We start from the raw sequence: 16,232 nt of genomic DNA, 5'->3' as shown, positions 1-16,232 counted from the left end.
TCGATTCTTATGACTCCATGCAAGAAATTTGGTCGATCAACTTTAGCCAAATTATACTTGGTCCGTGCATGCTATTTTTATGGAGGTGATAACTTGATCATTTTCATTTTGAAAAATATTTTGCATGAACATCAAAGACTCAGTAACCTTTGAGTATTTTCTCCACTGCATTTTATTTTAAATTTACAATGTATATATTATACATATATTCCCTTTCTTCCCTTCCAAGAATTTGCAATTTGTCTTGAGGGACGTAGTACTTTCTTGAGTAAAGTAAGTTTATTTTATCTGTTTTATCTTATTTTTCTAAAAACAAAATCAATAAGCTTAAGACTTCAAATTGAGGTGACAGGAATGTCTGGTCATCTCCACAACTTCCATGAAGACTGCTCTATAAACAATCCGAAGAAAGGTTTGGAGGTTTATGGTGGAAATGGTGTCCATTTTCTTTATCTTTAGTTAGTACGGAGTACTACAGTGCCTATGTCCAAAGTGAAATAGCTACTTATGTCCAAATGTGAGCATCAATTTAAGCTGACGTTGGAATCTTCCTAGGTCTCCCAATTCATGCCAAGGTGGATAAACATGCTGTGTATTACCAGAAGTGGGGAGGTTGTTCTGCACACCTCACTTAATTTTAGAAAGGCTACAAGAGAAAAGAAAGACTTGTATTTATATAACACTTTTCACAACCACCGGATGCCTCAAAGTGTTTTACAGCCAATCCTTTTAAAGCGTAGTCACTGTCACCATGTCGGAAACACGATTTGCACACAGCAAATTCCCACAAAGCTGGGTGATGATGGCCGGATAATCAGCTTTTGCGATATTGTTTGGGGGGCTAAACATTGGCCAGGAATGAGGGATAGCTCCCCTGTTCTTCTTTGAAATAGTGCCATGGGATCTTTCGCATCGACCCAAGTAGGCAGATGTGGGCCTGGGTTTATGTCTCATCTGAAGAATGGCACCTCCAACAGTGCAGCACTCCCTCAGTACTGACCCTCTGACAGTGCAGCACTCCCTCAGTACTGACCCTCCGACAGTGCAGCACTCCCTCAGTACTGACCCTCCGACTGTGCAGCACTCCCTCAGTACTGACCCTCCGACAGTGCAGCACTCCCTCAGTACTGACCCTCCGACAGTGCAGCACTCCCTCAGTACTGACCCTCCGACTGTGCAGCACTCCCTCAGTACTGACCCTCCGACTGTGCAGCACTCCCTCAGTACTGCACTTGCAGCATCAGCCTTGATTTTTTTTTTATGCACAAACCTTGGAGTGGGATGCAGCGGGAGTGAAGCTGGTTGTCCGAGACGTAATCCTCCCCCTCACTAATCGCTAATCTCTTTCTAACAAATTTTTATGGCCTCTGGTTAATTCTGCAACAGTCCCTGCCACTTTGAAAACTCTTGCTTCAAATATCCATTTCCTTGCTTTAGTTCTTACTGAATTTAAAGCAATGCTGCCTGGTGCATTCTTTCCAGGATTTCAAAGGTATAGAACGCCTTTCCTCTCTGTTTTCCTTTCTTTCTAAGGTGCCCAGGCAGAAATGAATTAAGTGGTCACAGCCCACTCCTATCCTACTTTTTATTTCCATCCTGTTGTTTCTACAGGCCTTGGTTGTTACCTGGACACCCAACTGTACCTCACCACCACACCCCTCGACCTCTGTGCCATCTCTAAATTGTCAGACTACTTGTCGGACATTCGGTACCGGATGAGTAGGAAGTTCCTACAGCTAAACACTGTGAAGATCGAAGCCATTGTCCGCACCATGTGCTCCGTTCCCTCGCTATTGATTCCATTCCTCTCCCTGGAAACTGTCTAGACTGTTTGCAAACTTGTTACACTTGACTCGGAGATGAGCCCTAACCACACATCCACGCCATCATGAAGACCGCTTATTTCCACCTCTGTACCACTGCCTGACTGCCTCTGCTACAGCTCATCTGCTGCTGAAACCCTCTTTGTTATCATTAGATTCAACTGTTCCAATGCACTCTTGGCCACCCTCCCACATTCTACTCTCCGTAAGCCTGAAGTCATCCTAACCTCTACTCCCCTGTGTAATGAATATCTAGTTCATGGCTCATGTTAATATTTTGGAGGTAATTTTAAGTTCTAGGAAGATTAAAGTTGAATTGTAGAAAATGGGATAAATGCAGCTAAAGCAGCTTGAAGACTATTACACTTAAAAGCTTGGGCCATGTTGACTCAAGAGGTTAATAACTAGAAAGGGTTAGGGCTCAGAAGAAGTCCTGGAAGTCCATTTATAGCTTGTTGTAGCTCGGGTGTTTGGAACTTGGTGAAGTCCAGGGGCAGTGCCAGCCCAGTGAAGATAGCTGAAATTGTACAAGTGGAGACTGGAGGGCAGACTTGGAAATCCAAGGGAACGGAGTCTCAGGAGACGAGATTGAAACCCAGGGAGGTATGCAGTCTTTGAGTCAGTCTGAGGTGGAGTAGTTCTAAGGAAATTCAGAGGCTCAATCTTCGAAACTGAAGAGTTTGGAGTTCCTCGTGAAAGAGACAGAGTTTCAACAAGATTGGTTAACTCTGTTTACTGATGTCTGGGTGGGTTGCTGAGAAATTTGTGGGATCTGTCTTGGTCACATTTATCGTTTATTGTATAGTGTGATGTGTTCAACCACAGTTTGTCTTTTAATTCACATGGACCTCATAAAACCCATGGAATCTTGTGGCTTTATTCCCTTAGCAAATGTCTTGAATCTCAAACTTTGTCTACTTTAAAGAAAAGATTACTGGTCCCTAACCGGATCTTAATAACTTAGGGGAGTCTGGTCTACGATGATAACACCCTGTCCTAATTCTCACCATTCCCAGTCACCCATCACCCCTGTGCCTGCTAATCCACATTGGCTTCTAGTTAGGCAACGCCTTGACATTAAAAATATCATCCTTGCTTTCAAATCCCTGTATTGCCTTCTCTCTTCTTGTCTCTTTAATCACCTCCAACTCCGCAACCTTCCAGGATATTTGCACTCCTCTAATTCTGGCCTAATAAGCACCCCCAATTTTAATCACTCCACCATTGGTGACTGTGCTTTCAGCTGCCTAGATCCTAAACTCTGGAGTTCCTTCTCTCCACCTCTCCTTCCTCTTTGAAGACGCTCCTTAAAACCTAGTTCTTTGACCAAGCACGTGATCCTCTGCCCAATTAGCTCCTTATGTGGACCGGTGTCAATTTTTGCTTTCTAACATTCCTGTGAAGTGTCTTGGGACATTTTACTACATTGTTGATGCTATATAGGCGTAAGTTGTTATTGATTCCCAACTTCAAAGATTGCATTGTACTGCACCACAGATCCACAGAATGGTGCTTTTAATAAAAGTAATTGCAATCCCACGCATGTTTTCTACTCTGTCAAGAGCCTTTTATAATTGGTACTTAATTGAAGAACTAAATAACATTGAAGGGGAGACATATAACGATCCCTAGCCAAAATATGGTTATTGATATTATGCCTAAAAGTTAATTTAAAATTGCAACTCGTATTAGTTTTGTTAATCTTCCACAATACCTTGCCTGTAAAATTTGAATGAATTACAATATGTAAAATAAGGTTTTATCTGTATTTGAACACAATCACTCATTTCACACCAACTATATTTCTACTTTATTCAGGCTCCCATCCCTTTGCACACAAATATCTAAAGATTCTGTACTCTGGCTCCCCCAGTGGCTCAATATGTAAATACATGTATGGTACAGATTCATGGAAGTGAAGAATTTCAATCTGTGGTAGGTGCTGTCCTTATCTAGTGAGATGGGAGAGGCTTTATAAGCATCAGCTGGAAGATGGGAAGCGAAATCAATCAGGTTCCCACTTCTGATTACCAGCCAGGAATCTCCACTCAAAAATGTGCATAGTTATCACATGGATAGGACTGGTTTTCCATAATGATAAGCTACCTGGTCTAAAAAAAAATCTGCATTTATGTAATGCTTTTCACAAAATCAAGACATCCCAGAGTGCTTTACAATGAATGTAATAACATAGGAAAATGTAGCAACCAGTTTGGGCACAGCAAGGTCCCACAAACAGCAATGCTATAATGGCCAGGTAATATGTTTTTAGTCCTATTGAGGGATAAATATTGGCCAGGACATCTGGGATAACGCTGCTGCTCTTCTCCAAAACAGTGCCACAGAATTTATGTCCACCTGAAAGTTTACCATCTCATCCAAAAGATAGCACTTTAGCACTTCCAACAGTGCAACGCACACTCAGTGCTGCACTGGAGCACATGTGTGCTCGAGTCTTTGGAGCAGGACATGAACCCACAACGTTCTGACATAAAGGCTCAAGTGCTACCAACTGAGCCAAAGCTGAGACAATTAACAGTTTGCCAAGGCCAATCTGCAAGCTCCCATACGAACAGCCATCACTTCAATGAGGTTCTGGGTGCACTAATGGAAATGTAACTCCATTTTGCTGCCTTCAGATGAACTAGTGAGCAAAGAATGAATTCTGGACACATTTTAAAGTCTCAGTTTCTATCATAACGCTTAATGAAAAGGCCATCTGTGATTTTCAATGTATTACTGATGTATAAAATTGACTTTTGAGTTTTAAGCTTTATGCTCATCATTGTGAAAACAATTATGCATGTTAATGGACTGTGGGACATTTGCTGCTTTTGTTTCCATAAAATAAACTTAACATTTTAAACTGTTGTTTCAAGAGAACCAAATTATGCTTCCCTCTCAATAACTTTTGCGTTAAAAACTTGGAAACAACAGTAAGTGATATCAGCAAGTTAACACCTAACCCTACTAATTTAACACAGACGATTACCTAATTATTATAAATACCTCACTAAACAAGCAGGGAGGATTGTTATAAAAACAGTAAACATTCATACCAAGTCACTTCCAGCTTATAAATAATAATAAATGTTAAATACATGTTAAGTAGAAATTAAAATAATTAATCAATCAACTTAACTTGAAAAGAAGGGTTTGCTTTTGCTTATAATGGTGGAAAACACTTTCTGCTTCTGACAGTGTCAGGATCAAGCACTCCCAGGTTAAGTATAGCAAAGCTCTCTTTACTCCACAGCAACTCTAACTACACACAAACATCCCCCACTGCACCAGAGAGAGATATTGGCCTCTCTTAATTGCAATTGAGTGCCAGTTGTTCTATGTCGCGCCTAAGCCCACGAGGAATTGAATCAAGTTGGCCAACGTTCATTCACAGCTTCACACCCAGTCGTAGGGTGAACCCCATCAGAAGCGGGAAGGCCTGTGTGTAACCCAGTCTATTAACCATTGATGAATGACTTAGTTATTTTGACACAGATTCCTTACATGCATGATACACAGTTCATGAAATGTAGCCAGACACTATTCTAAGGTAGGTTAACACTGTTCTAATGGTAAAAACAGAATTGGATTTTAAACTTAAGTCCATTTGCTTAACATTTTTTACTGGGGGAGAATGAATTGGCACTGGTTCCCCACAAATTCAACCAATAATGATAACCCACAGCTCTGAAGAAGGGACTTGAAACGTTAACTTTGTTTTTTTCTCTCTCCACAGATGCTGTCAGACCTGCTGAATGTTTCCAGCATTTTCTGTTTTGTGTGTGTGACAATCCACTGAATCCTTATTTAAACAAGGAAGCTCTACAGGCAAAGGGCGGTGTAATGTATGTTAATGCTCAGTTAACACCTTTATCCGTTAGATTACCAAAATACTGCTAGGCATATTTGTTCACTTTATTGAATGGGCAGGAGATACTGCAAATTTAACCCTTTGCTCAATCAAATAGGGTATCCTGCGAATGCACAAAATACCAAGGTAAAGATGATCAAAAATAATCCCTGCAGTTACAGAGTTTGCAAATGACGAGTCGAGCAATTCAAACTATTGTAAACACAAACTGTCACCTTATATTCACAATATACACGAAGAGCAGGGAGCCATGGCAAAGAACAGACATCGCCCTGGGACCTGGCAGCGCTCGCTTCATACTGACGTGGGCGTTCAGTACATACTTTCTCAAATGTTCGGTTTTTTTTTTAAAGCTAAGACTTCAGCATATCAATTCATTGTCCTGTCAGGTCATTCTGTACAGCCACATAAACCATGTGGGATAATGTGGTGCAGGGGGGAAATAAGCCACGGCTATATATATATATATATATATACAGACACACATGTGTGTGTGTGTGTGTATGTATCTGTCTTTGCATGAAGATGCACGGTGTGCGCAGTTGCAGTGATAGGAACCGGTCATCAGCATTCTAATCCGAACCTTCCTTTCAACCAAACAAGGACGGGGAATAAAACCGGATAAAGTCAGGTAGTACCAGCAATCATTACAGAATGTTGTACAGCATTGGACCAGATCCTAAAGATCAGGAATAGAAGCTGTGTGTGTGTGTGTGTGTGTGTGGTGATGGGTGTTTTAACCAGTCTGTAACTTGGAATGACCTTTGGGACGAATTGTCCATGAACTTGTGTGATCTGATTCCCCACCCCCTGGGACCACCCCCTCCCCACCCCTATTGCAAACACGGATGATACAGTAACTCTCTTCCCCCCTCATCCCTCTGCACTCTGACATGCAACCGGTTGGAAACATTGTATTCCACCACCACCACCCACCACCAACACCCCAGGTTTCGGGCGCTTCCTGACTTGCCACACATTTAGGAATATAACCCACTGGCTGTGGGTGCGGATACTCCCCTTAACCAAAAATTTGCAGCAAGTTGATTCGGGAAGCAAAACCCCGAGGCTGAGGGTTTGAGCGGAAAAAAAAAAGGGGAGGGGGGGGGTGCAATTTAGGCCAGCATTGTATAAAAAGTCGAATGTGATGTCTGGGAATCTTAAACGCGAAACAGAAAGCAGCATACAAGCGAGCCGGTTACTATTTAGCAAGCTGAACATGCCCCGCGGTTTATGTACAGTACAGGTAGTCCCAAGAGGAGGAAACTGACACTTGCCCCTACGGTAGATGCAGCTCCTTGCAATATCCCACCCTACCCTAGCCTAGCCTAGCCTAGCCAGCCCAATCCCACCTACCTCTCTCTGGAGGCTGCGAACAAGGTGACGGTCTCTCGGGATGATGGGCTTTGAAGCCAAACTGCTGCCGATCACGAACACCCCAATTCTCAGCCGTGGAGTGACATCCAGAGAGGAAAAGCAGCACAAGGCACGTGATAAGCTTAATGTGTCTGTGTCTGTCTGTAAATGTAGATACAGAATATGTATCCTTTCCTACAGAGGGGATTGCATGAAGCTGCCTGCATTCATTTGCAGAGTCAGAGGGACCAAACCTCTGGACTTTGCCCAATTCCAGATGTGATTTTTTTTTGCCTGAGCCCAGATCCCTGACCTGTCAGTCAAACACCTGAGGCCACGGCAGCAGCCGCTCCGGCCAATCACAGGATGCAGCCGCTCCGGCCAATCGCAGGATGCAGCCGCTCCGGCCAATCGCAGGATGCAGCCGCTCCAGCCAATCAGATCCGCAAAGCCACCCCACCCCCCCCCCCCGTCAGCCATTGGCCAGCCTGGCAACAGCCCCGTGGGCTATAGGTCGGGGTAACAGCCAATTGGGTGGCTTGGGGGTGGGGCGCTCCTGCCTGAGCCAATAGCGGGAGGTGAAATAATTTTAACATTTGCGAGCCAGGCATCAACAAGAAAATGAACCTTCCATTAGGTCACTGGGAGAATGGTAATTGCTGTGTTATGTTTGATGGAAGTTAACTAGTGCCCTGCTTATTGGTCAAAACCAAATGCAACGAAAATGAAACGTCAATTGAGATGATTTAGGTGAGATCTGGACCATCTGAAATGGGGGAAAACATATAGCGAAATGCAACAAGTGATGAAATCGTTTTCCATCAATAATAGCCCAGTGGTAGTAATTTTAATGCATACAAGTCAAATAAATTATCCTCACTCTTACCTGGCTCTGATGTTGTTGTGATGCTGGTTTAACCTTCAGCTTCTGCATTTGATTGTCCCTCTCTGCTACATATTGTTGTCTTCTCTGTGAATACCTGTGAATAGCCAGGGACCAATGTGGAACAAAAACAGAAAATGCTGGAAAATCTCAGCAGGTCTGACAGCATCTGTGGAGAGGGGAAACAGGGTTGACGTTTTGAGTCCACATGGCCCTCCTTCAGAGGAGCTGTCAGACCTGCTGAGATTTTCCAGCATTTTCTGTTTTTGTTTCGGATTTCCAGCATCCGCCGTATTTTGCTTCTATCTTAGGAGCTAATGTTTAAGTGTTCCAGGGGGCCACATTTCACTGCTGCGCTACAGGCTCATGTGAAGCATAACAGAACCAGTTCAATCTGGTCCTTCTTGTGCCAGGAAGCATAGCAACATTAAACATAAAAGAGTTATTGATCTTTCCAAGCTTAAAGTGTGATTAGTAACAACATCGGGGAACTAAAAGACAACAAGAACACATGGCATTTTCTCTTCTGTTCTCCCTATTACTGCCTTTTGCTTATCTCTTTTTTTCCTATTTAGGGTGGGGCTTGGTGAATGATATGACGTGGCAGGTCAGAGAAAGATCAACCAATAGCTGGAGGCTACAATTGGGATGGTGGTTGCAGGGAAAATGTAGCCATGTGACTCACTTCACACCCGCTCCTCCAGTCACTCATGTGGTTTTCCCAGTCCCGCCCTCCCATTGTGTCCTGAACATGTTCCTCCTGATAATTTCTATCCCTAGCCCTAACTCTTACCCTTCGAATTACTCTCTCAACCACTCCCCTCCTATTTGTTTCACTGTCACTTACATCTTTAACCCAACTGTTCACCCCTCCCACTTCTTTGTTTTGATCTGTTATTTGGGCCTTAACAAGAGTGAGAGAAATGCTGGGGTGGTAAACTTATAACGAGGTAATTCCTCAGTTATTTAGCAAGGAGAGAAAGAACCCGTATTTATATAGCACGTTTCACAACCTCAAGACACCTCAAAGTGCTGCACAGTCAATGAAGTACATTAGAAGTGTAGTCGCTGTTGTGGGGAAGCAATTTTATATGTCTGGGCACATTGGACTAGATTATAATATTCACTGCCGGGCAGTAATCTGGTGTAGCCCATCAATTGGTTTTTATATAATCTGCCTTGGATTACATTGGATAGAAAATTGGGCAAAGAGTGGGCAGTCCTGCACTGCCAGATTATTGCCCACAGGCTGAAGACTAAAACCTGCCTCATTTTTCACCAATACTGTACGTACATTGTGGAGGTCTTGTTGCACAGTGGGTAGTGTCCCTGCCTCTGAGCCAGAAGCTCCGAGTTCAAGTCCCACTCTAGGGGCAAAATCTTCCGGTGGGCGTGCAGGGGCGGGCCCGACACGCCGACACTTAAAATGACGCACGATGACATCAGGCGTCAGTCCTGACGTTATCGCAATAATTTGTTTGGCGGGCGCGCACCGGAGTCGGCTGCGTGCCCGCCAAAATGTAAACGGCCTATGAAGGCCATTAAGTAATCAATTGAGCCACTTGAGAACGCTGCCCGTCCAACCTTAAGGTTGGCAGACAGGTGGAAAGCCGAAGCAGCCTTCACATTTTTCAGGAAAACTCATCCACGAGTGGGATGAGGTTTCCTGAAGCTTTTATTAAATTAATTAATTAATTTTCATCAATATAAAAACATGTCCCTACTCATGTGACACAGTCACATGAGGGGACTTGTTTAAATAAGTTTTAAAATCAATTCTTTTTTTAATTTTAATATCTATTCAATCTTCCTGAGGCACGGAGCTGCCTCAGGGAGATTGCTGCACTCTGCGCACATGCGTGAAAGAGCGCTGGCCCCATCTCTCCCTCCTCCCTCCGCCTGCACAGGTAGCGTTGAGCGTTACCAGCCACGTATTACACTGGGCGGGCCTTAATTAGCCCGCCCGCGTCCAATGATGGCGCGGAGCTGATGGTGGGTGGTGGTCTACTCCGCGATCGCACCCACGCACTCCCACCGAGCCCGCCCCGCCATTGGAAAAATCCTGGCCTAGATCTTGATGGCCAACGAAGGTGTTTTCATAACAAAAATAAAAGTACACCTGGAAAAACTCAGCAGGTCTGGCAGCATCTGCGGAGAGGAACACAGTTAATGTTTCGAGTCCGAATGACCCTTCAACAGAATTAAGTAAAAATAGAAGAGAGGTGAAATATAAGCTGGTTTAAGGTGGGTGGGACAAGTAGAGCTGGATAGAGGGCCAGTGATAGGTGGAGAGAACCAAAAGATGTCACAGACAAAAGGACAAAGAGGTTTTGAAGGTGGTGATATTATCTAAGGAATGTGCTAATTAAGGGTAGACAGCAGGACAAGCAAGATACAGATAGCCCTAGTGGGGATGGGGTGGGGTGAAGGGATCGAAATAGGCTAAATGGCAGAGATAAAACAATGGATGGAAATACATTTAAAAATAATGGAAATAGGTGGGATATTGGGGGAAAAAGGGGGGATCGGAAAGGGGGTGGGGATGGAGGAGAGAGTTCATGATCTAAAATTGTTGAACTCAATATTCAGTCCGGAAGGCTGTAAAGTGCCTAGTCGGAAGATGAGGTGCTGTTCCTCCAGTTTGTGTTGAGCTTCACTGGAACAATGCAGCAGGCCAAGGACGGACATGTGGGCATGAGAGCAGGGTGGAGTGTTGAAATGGCAAGCAGCAGGGAGGTCTGGGTCATGCTTGCGGACAGACCGAAGGTGTTCTGCAAAGCGGTCACCCAGTCTGCGTTTGGTCTCTCCAACGTAGAGGAAACCGCATTGGGAGCAGCGAATGCAGTAGTCTAAATTGAGGGAAGTGCAAGTGAAATGCTGCTTCATTTGAAAGGAGTGTTTAGGCCCTTGGACGGTGAGGAGAGGGGAAGTAAAGGGGCAGGTATTGCACCTTCTGCGGTTGCATGGGAAGGTGCCGTGGGAGGGGGTTGAGGTGTAGGGGGTGATGGAGGAGTGGACCAGGGTGTCCCAGAGGGAACGGTCCCTGGAGAATGCCGCCAGTGGGAGGTGAAGGGAAGACGTGTTTGGTGCTGGCATCATGCTGGAGTTGGCGGAAATGGCGGAGGATGATCCTTTGAATGCGGAGGCTGGTGGGGTGATAAGTGAGGACAAGGGGGATCCTATCATGTTTCTGGGAGGGAGGAGAAGGCGTGAGGGTGGATGCGCGGGAGATGGGCCGGACACGGTTGAGGGCCCTGTCAACCACCGTGGGTGGAAAACCTCGGTTAAGGAAGAAAGAAGACATGTCAGAAGAACTGTTTTTGAAAGTGGCATCATCAGAACAGATGCAACGGAGGTGAAGGAACTGAGAGAATGGGATGGAGTCCTTACAGGAAGCGGGGTGTGAGGAGCTGTAGTCGAGGTAGCTGTGGGAGTCCGTAGGCTTGTAATGAATATTGGTGGACAGTCTATCACCAAAAATTGAGACAGAGAGGAGAAGCAAGGGAAGGGAAGTGTCAGAGATGAACCATGTGAAAATGATGGAGTGGTGCAGATTGGAAGCAAAATTAATAAATTTTTCCAGGTCCCGACGAGAGCATGAAGCAGCACCGAAGCAATCATCGATGTACCGGAGAAAGAGTTGTGGGAGGGGGCCGGAGTAGGACTGGAACAAGGAATGTTCCACATACCCCATAAAGAGACAGGCATAACTGGGGCCATGGGGGTACCCATAGCCACACCTTTTATTTGGAGGAAGTGAGAGGAGTTTAAGGAGAAATTGTTCAGTGTGAGAACAAGTTCAGCCAGACGGAGGAGAGCAGTGGTGGATGGGGATTGTTTGGGCCCCTGTTCGAGAAAGAAGTGGAGAGCCATCAGATCATCCCGGTGGGGGATGGAGGTGTAGAGGGATTGGACATCCATGGTGAAGAGGAGGCGGTTGGGGCCAGGGAACTGGAAATTGTTGATATGATGTAGGGTGTCAGAGAAATCACGGATGTAGGTGGGAAGGGACTGGACAAGGGGAGAGAGAATTGAGTCAAGATGTCAAGAAATGAGTACCGTGGGGCAGGTTGACACGATCGGTCTGCCGGGACAGTCCTGTTTGCGGATTTTGGCTAGGAGGTAGAAGCAGGCCGTCCGAGGTTGGGAGACTATCAGGTTGGAAGCTGTGGAAGGAAGATCTCCAGAGGAGATGAGGTCAGTAACAGTCCTGGAAACAATGACTTGATGTTCAGTGGTGGGGTCATGGTCCAGGGAGCGGTAGGAGAAAGTGTCTGCGAGTTGACGCTCAGCCTCCGCGAGGTAGAGGTCAATGCGCCAGACAACAACAGCACCACCCTTGTCAGCAGGTTTGATGACAATGTCAGGGTTGGACCTGAGAGAACGGAATGCAGCAAGTTCAGAGAGAGACAGGTTAGAATGGGTGAGAGGAGCAGAGAAATTGAGACGGCTAATGTCACGCCGACAGTTCTCAATGAAAAGATCAAGAGAAGGTAAGAATCCAGAGGGATGGGTCCAGGTGGAGGGAGAATATTGGAGGTGGGTAAAAGGATCCGTTGAACGGGGAGAGGACTCCTGCCCAAAGAAGTGAGCACGGAGACGAAGACGGCGGAAGAAGAGTTCAGCATCGTTCCGAGCCCGAAATTCATTGAGATGAGGGCGTAAGGGTATGAAACTGAGTCCTTTGCTGAGCACTGAACGTTCAGCATCGGAGAGGGGAAGGTCAAGGGGTATGGTGAATACACGGCCGGGGCTGGGATTGGAAGACGGGATGGGGACAGAGGGACAGGCAGGGGTGGAGGGTCCTGGGTGGGTGTTGGTGTCGATGAGTTGTTGGAGCTTGCATTCCTTTGCACCTGAAAGAAAGAGACAAAGTTTCTTGTTGAGGCGTCAGATGACTCGAAGAATAAAATGAAACTGGGGGCACGCGCAGCTTCCAACCTGATAGTCGCCCAACCTCGGACGGCCCGCTTCTACCTCCTACCCAAAATCCACAAACAGGACTGTCCCGGAAGACCAATCGTGTCAGCCTGTTCCTGCCCCACGGAACTCATTTCTTGACATCTTGACTCCATTTTCTCTCCTCTTGTCCAGTCCCTTCCCACCTACATCCGTGATTCCTCTGACACCCTACATCATATCAACAATTTCCAGTTCCCTGGCCCCAATCGCCTCCTCTTCACCATGGACGTCCAATCCCTCTACACTTCCATCCCCCACCGGGATGGTCTGATGGCTCTCCGCTTCTTCCTCGAACAGAGACCCGAACAATCCCCATCCACCACTACTCTCCTCCGTCTGGCTGAACTTGTTCTCTCACTGAACAATTTCTCCTTTAACTCCTCTCACTTCCTCCAAATACCCACATGGGCCCCAGCTATGCCTGTCTCTTTATGGGGTATGTGGAACATTCTTTGTTCCAGTCCTACTCTGACCCCCACCCACAACTCTTTCTCCGGTACATTGATGACTGCTTCGGTGCTGCTTCATGCTCTCGTCGGGACCTAGAAAAATTTATTAATTTTGCTTCCAATTTCCACCCCTCCATCATTTTCACATGGTCCATCTCTGACACTTCCCTTCCCTTCCTTGACCTCTCTGTCTCAATTTCTGGTGATTGACTGTCCACCAATATCCATTACAAGCCTACAGACTCCCACAGCTACCTCGACTACAGCTCCTCACACCCCGCTTCCTGTAAGGACTCCATCCCATTCTCTCAGTTCCTTCACCTTCGTCGCATCTGTTCTGATGATGCTACTTTCAAAATCAGTTCCTCTGACATGTCTTCCTTCTTCCTTAACCAAGGTTTTCCACCCACGTTGGTTGACAGGGCCCTCAACCGTGTCCAGCCCATCTCCCGCGCATCCGCCCTCACACCTTCCTCTCCCTCCCAGAAACATGATAGTGTCCCCCTTGTCCTCACTTATCACCCCACCAGCCTCCACATTCAAAGGATCATCCTCCACCATTTCCGCCAACTCCAGCATGATGCCACCACCAAACACATCTTCCCTTCACCCCCATTGGCGGCATTCCGCAGGGATCATTCCCTCCGGGACACCCTGGTCTACTCCTCCATCACCCTCTACACCTCAACCCCCACCCACGGCACCTTCCCATGCAACCGTAGAAGGTACAACACCTGCCCCTTTACTTCCCCTCTCCTCACCGTCCAAGGGCCTAAACACTCCTTTCAGGTGAAGCAGCATTTCACTTGCACTTCCCTCAATTTAGTCTACTGCATTCGTTGCTCCTAATGCGGTTTCCTCTACATTGGGGAGACCAAACACAGACTGGGTGACCACTTTGCAGAACACTTTCGGTCTGTCCGCAAGCATGACCCAGACCTCGCTGTCACTTGCCATTTCAACATTCCACCCTGCTCTCATGCCCACATGTCTGTCCTTGGCCTGCTGCATTGTTCCAGTGAAGCTCAACGCAAACTGGAGGGACAGCACCTCATCTTCCAACTAGGCACTTTACAGCCTTCCGGACTGAATATTGAGTTCAACAATTTTAGATCATGAACTCTCTCCTTCATCCCCACCCCCTTTCCGATCCCCCCCTTTTTTTTCCCAATATCCCACCTATTTCCATTATTTTTAAATGTATTTCCATCCATTGTTTTATCTCTGCCATTTAGCCTATTTCGATTCCTTCACCCCACCCCACCCCCACTAGGGCTATCTGTAACTTGCTTGTCCTGCTATCTACCCTGAATTAGCACATTACTTAGATAATATCACCACCTTCAAAACCTCTTTGTCCTTTTGTCTGTGACATCTTTTGGTTCTCTCCACCTATCACTGGCCCTCTATCCAGCTCTACCTGTCCCACCCCCCTCCCCCCCCGACTTAAGCCAGCTTATATTTCACCTCTCTTCTATTTTTACTTAGTTCTGTTGAAGAGTCATACGGACTCGAAACGTTAACTGTGTTCCTCTCCGCAGATGCTGCCAGACCTGCTGAGTTTTTCCAGGTATTTTTATTTTTGTTTTGGATTTCCAGCATCCGCAGTTTTTTGCTTTTATCTAGGTGTTTTCACAACGTTGACAGGTTGAGTATCTTGTAAATCCTTCCAACACACATCAATGGCAGGCAGAAGGAGTGGGAGAGATTCCTCGGGCAGCCTCTCCCATCACTGTCTATAGCTCCGAACTGCAACACGCCTGTCAAAATGTACGTTGCCACAGCAACTTGGACTCCTTGAGGTGGATGGATGGCTGGTGTGGATCAGATTGGTGCCAACAGGAGAGGGTTTGATCCCTGTTACGCATTGGGGTGGATTCGGGACCTGCCTTGCCCTTGCCCTTGCCCTGCTCATGGTGGAGATCATGGCACTGTGGGTTGGACCTGCCTTTGGGTAGAGAGCTGAAAAGGAAGAAGATACTTACAGCATCTATCAGTAGCATATTTCGATAAGTGGCTGAGTGGTTTGAAAAGACAAGCTTTTCATCTCCAGCACTTAAATTTGGAGCTGGTCAGCCTAATGCAATGAAAACCTCCTTTCTATCAATAATGGTGGTCATATATGAAATAATTCGGGAAAGCACCTATCTTTACGAAGCGCTGTTCACATTGTAAGAATATCACAAAGCACTACCCAGCAAACCTTTTACTTTCAAAGAAAGAATCGACACTTATCTAGAGCCTTCCATGACCTTAGGATGTCCCAAGGCACTTTACAGCTAATGAAGTACTTTGAAAGCACTGTCACTGTTGAGAGATAGATAACCAGATTACCAGAAGAAAACCTTGCTCTTTTTTGTAAATAGTGCCAGGGGATCTGAAGGATTCACCTGGAGAAGCAGATGGGATCTTACCTTAACATAAATTGAAAGAAAGAATTGCATTTTTGTAGCACCTTTCATGACCCCAGGATCTCCCAGAGTGCTCTGCAACTAATGAACTTTTTTTTGAAGTGTCCTCACTGTTGCCAGATAGGGAAATGTGACTCAATTTGCACACATAAAGATCCCACAAACAACAAAAGATAAATGACCAAATAATCTTGGTTTTAGTGGGACAGAACAGTGAGTGTTACGCCAAAAATGACCGTGGGGGGGGGGGGTGTTGAAACATTACATTCCCATCCCAACGCATTTAATGAGCTCTTCAAATGGGCCTATCACTGTACAGCCAGACTGCCCACCTCAATCAAGTGGCCAGCCCTTTTAATATGCAACTAGGGGTCCGATGACCTTTCGGGACCCTGATTGCCATTTTGCGGCTGTTCTGGGTGGAGCATGCACCGTGCACACTCTGCACAGTATCAGCCACCAGTCCGGCTGCTC

The 16,232-nt window shown here is 46.0% G+C and overlaps 1 protein-coding gene across 2 annotated transcripts in view; it reads right to left on the bottom strand.

The window, feature by feature from the left end:
* LOC144673859 (rab effector MyRIP-like) overlaps nt 1–7,160 on the bottom strand; it is a 403,745-nt gene extending 396,585 nt beyond the window's left edge. For both annotated transcript variants that reach the window (XM_078535501.1, XM_078535509.1), the window contains exon 1: nt 7,054–7,160. The gene's annotated coding sequence lies outside the window, so the exon portion shown is untranslated. The remainder of the gene's footprint in view (nt 1–7,053) is intronic.
* Nucleotides 7,161–16,232: the final 9,072 nt, after the last annotated feature.

Source organism: Cetorhinus maximus, chromosome 3 (genome assembly GCF_964194155.1).
Source record: "Cetorhinus maximus chromosome 3, sCetMax3.hap1.1, whole genome shotgun sequence".
Classification (NCBI taxonomy): Eukaryota; Metazoa; Chordata; class Chondrichthyes; order Lamniformes; family Cetorhinidae; genus Cetorhinus; species Cetorhinus maximus.
The sequence above is the reverse complement of the archived record's forward strand: the minus strand, read 5'-3'. Positions and strand labels throughout refer to the sequence as shown.